This window comes from Nothoprocta perdicaria, unplaced genomic scaffold (genome assembly GCF_003342845.1).
Source record: "Nothoprocta perdicaria isolate Ctin4 unplaced genomic scaffold, notPer1 scaffold_66, whole genome shotgun sequence".
NCBI classification, from domain to species: Eukaryota; Metazoa; Chordata; class Aves; order Tinamiformes; family Tinamidae; genus Nothoprocta; species Nothoprocta perdicaria.
This window is the reverse complement of record NW_020455932.1, coordinates 3451461-3458673: the sequence shown is the minus strand read 5'-3', so window position 1 is coordinate 3458673 and position 7213 is coordinate 3451461.

Below are 7213 nucleotides of genomic sequence, written 5' to 3'. Positions count from 1 at the left end.
CTGCCACTCACGCCCGGGGCACGCCCCCGCCCCGCCTCCGACGTGGCCACGCCCCACCGCCTCGCCCCTCGCGCTAATTGGCCATTTCTCATGCCACTCAACCGGAGTCGCGGCCGCAGCTCGCGCAGGCGGCGGGCTCACTGCTCGCCTGTAAGCTCATTGGTCCAGGTGGATGCCAATCAACACCAGCTCCCTCCCCCTCCAGCCCGCTCCTCGACACCGCCCAGCCTAGCGTGCCCGGTTCAGGCCCCGCCCCGCCACGTGATTGGCCACCGCGCCTGCCGCTCACGCCGCGCTGCCCCCCACCCCGGGGCTCCGCCCGTGCGCGGGGCGCCCTCTGGCGGGCGGGCCGGGGGGGCGGCGCGGCGCGGCGGGCTCTGCCCCGGCCCTTTCCCCGGCCCCTCGGGCTCTGCCCAGGATCGGGCCTGGCCRCCGGGCTTCCACCCCCTGCTTGGGATGGGGGGGGATGGCAGGGGAGAGGAGGCCGTTGCTGGGCCTCCCGCGGGGCGGCTGGACAGGGGACCAGCGTCCGCCCCGGAAACCAGGACGGCGGAAAGGGGCAGGTTCCTTCCCTTGCACAGTGGAGGCTGGAACGCGCTCGGGGGCAACGGGGGGCAGGTTCATGTGCCTCCCCGCGCGCCCCTCAGCGCTGTGGCCGCCCCGTGCACGCTCAGCCCAGGCCCTTGCCGGGCACCTGTGCGTCCAGCCGGCAGCTCCCTGCGAGCAGAGGAGCCAGCAGGGCCCCTGCCAGAGCCCGCAAGGTCGCGGAGCCTCGTGGGCTGCTCCCGCTCAGGCCCTGCTGCTGGCAAAGGGCAGCAAAGGGCCTCGCGCCTCCTGGGTTCCCCGGTTAACACGATACAAAGCCAACATCTTGTCCAGCATCGTCAGGGGTGGCCGGGTCCTCTGACAGCGACACATGGCATGTGAGTGTCACGAGCCCTCGTGTGAGCTGTTCCTCCCTGCCCGGCCCACTCCTGTGCCTTCTCTTTTGCTTTCCACGCAAAGCATTAGGCAAGCATTCCCCCTTCTGTAGCTGGGCCGTGGGACCTGTGCGCAGGCGCTGTGTGATGCGTCCTCCACTGGCCTGCGCTCAGCCTTGGCTCCCYGATAGGAAATGGCCTCTCCTGTGCAGCAAGGCCATCTCCTCCCACGCCAGCCTGTCTCCACTGCCCGCCTGCCTTCCCCTAATGCGCTCTCTGGAAACCTGCCTCTCGCCCTGGGGCTGGTCCCGGAGGACGTTCAATGAGTAATTCAGTTGCTGTTGTGRCGAGGTGATTAATAATTGAAGAAATGAAGTCGCTGCCAAACAGAGATGAAGTAAAGAAGTGCTCAGCCCTTGCAGTATTTTTACGTCTCCCACCAGGTCTAGCTGGAATCCAGCTCTAGCACAACCGCTCCGTCATGCAAAGACACATGTGGAGAGCTTGGCTCTCATGAACCCCAGGTCAGAACTGTGGCCTGGCTTAGGATGGAGCGGGGATGCAGCACACAATGGCCGGAGCGCCCCAGGCCGGCTCAGCCTGCCCGGTGGCCCTGCTGGTGGGTGCTTTGGGCTCCGGGCCAGGCTCAGCTGCTCTGCAGGGCCCTGGGTGCTCAATCCCGCAGGAGCCGGGCCTGGCCCTCAGGCTGTGACGGGCTCTGCTCCTGAGTGGGCCTGTTCCTCCGCCTCACGGGATGGAAGGGAACAGGACAGGCGGTCTCCATGGGCGCCTTGGGCTGTGGACCATGGTGACCCCCCATCTTTCAGTAACTTGCCAAGAGACCTGCACCTGAGTGTGTGAGGACAGCCCCGGGGCTGGTACTGACTGGGACGCGCCAGGTCTGTGGTCCCGTCTCGCCTGGGCTCTGGGGCAGACCAGAGCCCAGCAACCCGTGACACCCAACACACGAAGGCTCAGCCTGAGGAGATGGCACCAGATCTGTCCTGCCCCAGCTGCAGAGCTCCTTGTGCCACCTGCCCTTGCTGCTCACGGGCCTTGTGGCCCCTGCCCAGAGTGGCCCTAAGGGGGCTCTGCTCCCTTTCCCCAACTTTTCTTCCCCCTCTTTGATCCCAACTAAAGCTGACCTGCAAGATCCCTAAGCAAAGGGGAATATGAAGTGTCAAAAGTGTGGCCGGAAGGGATTGCTGAGGGTGGTGAGTCTTGACAGGCTCTGTTCACAAGAACGAGAGGCTCCCTTCTCTGAATTCCCTCTGCAAACAGAGCTGGAAGAGGCCCAGGACGCCGTTGCGACACTCTCATGGCCTGGACAAGGCTCAGGGAGAGCACAGATCGCCCTTGTTTCAGCGAGAAAATAGAGGCACAGAAGGAGCCACAGTCCTTCCTCTGTTACCAGCTGGCTGAGCCGGAGCAGCCGGGCACAGAGCTCTGGGCAAAGGTTCTTCCCGCTCTTCCTCCGGACATGAACCCACAACTCGGCCTCYGAGATTCAGTCTCCATCTCGGAGAGCGCCCATCTTGCTAAGACTTCCTCAAACGCAGTCAGGCAATGAGAAATACAACTGTGACCTGCTGCAGGGCTGTTTGCTGGCACCTGAGCCCAAAAGTGTCTCATGAGCCAAAATGCCCCCCTGAAGCAGGGGGAGGACAGAGTGTGGGGTGCAGGATGGTGCCCAGGCCCCGTGGCAGGAGTCACGGGAGCGCAGAGCAGCTGTCCTGTCACCTCAGGCAGTGCAGCCCACCAGGAGGGCCCTGCACAACAAGAGGGTGCTCTCATTTTCTCTGCTCACGTTTTCTTTTATCATTAGCTCGTATTGCAGCCTCGGGGCCTTGCTGCCTGGTGGGACTCTGGGCATTTGCCTCTGCCGCTTACGGGTGGGTGAGCAGATCCAGCCCAGGAGCTGGGACCCAGAGTGTCTGGAGAAGGGGGACTTCCTCATAGGACGTGAAGAGGCTCCCGAAAGAGACTCCTGAGCACAGAACAGGGGAGCTATAAAGCAGATAAACGGGGAGCTATAAAGCAGAGGGGTTCCCCGCTCAACCTGCCCCAGCGCCCTGGGGCAGCCTCGCCACAGCCGCCCCCTCTCCTGGCCTGCTTCGGCCTCCTGCCTCCATGGCACTCACAGCTGCAGCCCGCCTTGGGGCTCGTCGTGCTTTAGAAACACTCCTGTACTGAAACAAGCAGTTCTTCACAGAAGAAATCTTGTAATGTGACCTGGCCCACAACTTGAGAGTCTGGCTCATCTTTTCAGGCAGCTCAGGACCCAGTGATGGGGTGGACCAAGCCTTGCAGCATTTGGGAGCTCTTGGGAGCTCCATTACAACCATTCCATGGTTTCATTTCCCTTCTGCTAGTTCCTTCTCGGATTCCTAGAAGAGCAGAAACTGCTTTGATCAGTGTGTCTGTAAATTCTCCTCCTTCATGCTAAGTCACTTGGTGTATATCATGCAGCACAGCACTTGGGAGCCCTCAGGAGCCTGGGGCACGGCATCCGTTTCTGCTCACCAATTCCAGGACATGGTCTCATTTCTTTTCTGATAGTTCCTCCTCAGAGTTCCTAGAAGAGCAGAAACCACTTTGATCAGTGTTTTTGTAAATCATCTTCCTCTGTAAAGGCACCAAGTCCATTGCTGCACATTTCTGGCTTGTCTCAGCTTTTTCRGCTCTGTCCCTCTATAAAAGAGAGCAGAGCCCAGCACTGCAGCGTGAGGCACAGCAAGGGCCCGTGCAGCAGTCCCTGCTCTACACCTACTCCCACCGCTTCYTCCTCCCAGCAGCACCATGAAGGCCTTTGCAGCTGCCCTTGCTGTGCTCTCTGTCGCTGCCTTCTGCTACCAGGTCTCTTCTTCAAAATGTAAGACCAAGACGTTCTCTTGGAGGGTTCTCTTCTCTTCATCACCTCCCTATAAGGTCTAGTCGTGCTCGGCATCTCTTCCTTCGGAGCATCTGCCGCAGCAAAGGACAAGCACATCCTGCTGCTCTGGCCTTCTTCTGGAAGGTGTGGTGGGAGAGGCCCTCTTCTGACTGTGGTGGGAGAGGATAACAGGAGCAGCGTTTCCTCCAGCAAGAGCCGCGTTGTCCTCCAACCTGCTTCTCCCTGCTGGTGCTTCCCTACATGTGGTTACCTCAGCGCACGTCTCTCCTCTTCCAGATGCTGTGCACGTTTCTGGTCCCTGCTGCCTGCGATACATAAGCAGAGAGATTCCCCTGAGCCGTGTGAAGGCGTACGAGCCCACGCAGAGCCACTGCCCCCAACCAGGCGTGATGTGAGTAGATCTGCTGCTCGAGCCCTGGCCACGTGCCCTCCAGAGAGGTGGCAGCCCCACAGAACCCTGGAGCTCAGCCCATCCTGCYRACCGACAGCGGTGGCATGTTGGGCACCCGTGTTAAGGGACTGCTCTGGAGTCTCTCAGAGGCAACTTGCAGGTCTCGGAGAGCCGTCGGGAATGGCCCCTACGAGATGAGGGTCRAGGGATCTGCTGTGAGGCCTGCCAGCCAGGGGGTCACACGCAGGACGGTGTCCCGTCCGGAGCAGGATGTTGGGGATGAAGGGGGCTCTCTGCCCCAAGGAAACGGGAGGCTGGCAATGACATTGTGACCGTCCCCCCGTGTTTCCCTGGGGCTCTCTGGCAGCTCCAGAGGTGCCTGGTGCAGGGGCAACCACTGGCAGCAGCAGCATGCAGGCGCTCGGCACTGTGCTTTGCTCTAACCCTTCCCACCCATAATAGTCGTCCTTTGGGAACGGCCTCTTCTTCTCTCCTGCTCTTTTAATGGGATTTTTTTTTCTCCTGCAGATTTACCACAAGGAATGATATCTTGTTGTGTGTCAACCCTGAAGATAAATGGGTCCAGCGTATCATGAAACACCTGGATGACCAGGCAGGCAAGGGGACAATGGCACCATAGTCACTGCAAACATAGAATCACAGAATCACAGAAACACAGAAACATCACCTGCTCGAGAGAGCCTGCTCTCACAGGTTCCTCCTGAAGAAGTCCTTTCTATTTTTTTTTTTTTGTCATTTTCAGTCTGAATTTTAATTCTGCTTGTACTGATTGCATTTATGTTATCTTTGCATACTAAAAAAGAGCAAAAGAGCAGCTTCTTTGCATAATAAAAAAGAGCAAAAGAGCAGCTTCTTCTCTGCTCTTCACATGCTTTGCCAGGGCCCTGCAGGCCTGCATGCCTATGTGCAGGTTTGAGCATCAGAACCTAGTTCTCTATTCTGCCCATTCCCTCCATTCTGCGAACCGCTCTGGTGGCACAGGGAGCTCTGGGAGGGCCTGGCAACCACTGCCRTGAGGGGCAACAAGGGGCAGCCAAGCCGTGAGCGGGTGGTGCTGCACAGAGGCGGGAGGCCCACGCAAGCCAGAAGCGCGGGGCGAGGAGGAGGCCGCGGCTCGGCCATGGCCCGCATTGCCCTGCAGCCGCTGCCCCAGCRCTGCCTCTGCCGCAGCCAGGGCCTTGGGCGCGTCCTCCACCGCCGCAGCTCTGTTTCYTCAGGGATGGCAATGCCGCCCTCTCGCATCGTGCCTAGGGACTGAATTCCCAGGCAAGAGGCCTGCGCTGGYRCAATGTGAGCCATCGCTGCAGGACGCTTTACCTTGCAGAGCAGAGAGCCTTGTGGTATCCCGCTCTGAACAGCTGKGGATGTCTGGATKCCACTGGGAACCCTCTGCTTTAGAAGCTCCCCTGTTCTGTGCTCGAAAGCCCCTGTCTGGAGCCTCTTTAGCGGCTCTGAGGAAGTCCCCCCTTCTCGGATACTCTGGGCCCAGCTCCTGCATGGAATGTGCTCACCTGGCCCTGCAGAGAGTGGGAGTAGGGAGATATCAGCCTGCTGCTGATCCATAGAATCACAGAATCACAGAACAGTTGAGGTTGGAAGGGACCTCTAGAGATCATCCAGTCCAACCCCCTGCTCCAGCAGGGGCACCCAGAGCACGGGACACCCGGTCTCGTCCAGGCGGTTGGGAGATCTCCAGAGCAGGAGCCTCCCCAGCCTCCATGGGCTGCCCGGGCCAGGGCTCRGGCACCCTCACAGTCAAGAAGTTCCTTCTCACATGGAGWTGGAACTGCCTGGRTTTCAACTTACACCCATTGCCCCTGGTCCTGTCACTGGCCACCACCGAGAAGAGCTTGGCCCCTTCCTYCCTGCATTCTCCCTTCATGAACTTATACATGTTGATCATATCCTCCCTTAGCCTTCTCTTCCCCAGGCTAAACAGGCCCAACTCACTCAGTCTCTCCTCGTACGACAGATGTTCCAGTCCCTTAATCATCTTGGTTGCCCTCCACTGGACCCTCTCTAGAAGCTCCACATCCCTCTTGTGCAGAAAAATCTCTCTGTCCAAGAACTGAATGTCCAAAAGGAGACAGAGGAGACCAAAACTTTATTCAAATAAAGGGAGAGTCCACTGGGCATCTCCCCGTGGGGTCTCTCAGGTTGTTGGGGGACGCAGCCCCCCTTTTATCCTAAYCTCCTGGCTGCGGTGCCCTCTTCTTTTCCCCATTGCCCAGGGGACTCAGGAGTCACAGCCTGCCCGGCCGCCTACACCAGCTCGGCGCCTCCCGCCACGTGTTCGCACCTCAGGTCMCTTGATTCCCTTGTGACCCCCTCACTCCAGTCTCCTTGCAGTCTTTCCCCCCATTCCTGGCTCCGCTCAGTCTCCCACCTGCCTGGTTCCTTTGTCCTGCTCATCAGCCAAAGAAGGGGGAAGCAATTTCCTCCTTCCCTTGTAAAGATACAAGCTTACAATCTTGTGGCCTGTGTCTTCAGCTTAAGCCCAAACTTCTTGTGTGTTTTCCACACACTCTTATCCTGGGGAGCCCAGAGYTGCCCCCAATGCTCCAGGTTTGGCCTCCCCAGAGCTGAGTAGAGGGGCAGGATCCCCTCCCTTGACCTGTTGGCAATGTCTTCCTGATGCAGCCAGGAGCCCTTTGGCCTTCTTGGCCACCAGGGCAYGGCTGGCTCATGGTGAACTTGCTGTCCACCAGGACTCCCAGGTCCCTCTCTGCGGAGCTGCTCTCCAGCAGGTCAGCCCCTAATCTGTACTGATGCCCGGGGTTATTGCTGCCCAGGGGCAGGACCCTGCACTTGTCCTTGTTGAACCTCCTGCGGTTCCTCTCTGCCCAACTCTCAGGTCTGTCCAGGTCCCTCTGAATGCCAGCACAGCCCAATCCATGCCTTGAACAGTCCAGGCCAGGCACTACACCACCACTGGTCATCATCTTGCCCACGGTACGAGGTGTGATCTAGCAGAGAGCTTCTGGAGTC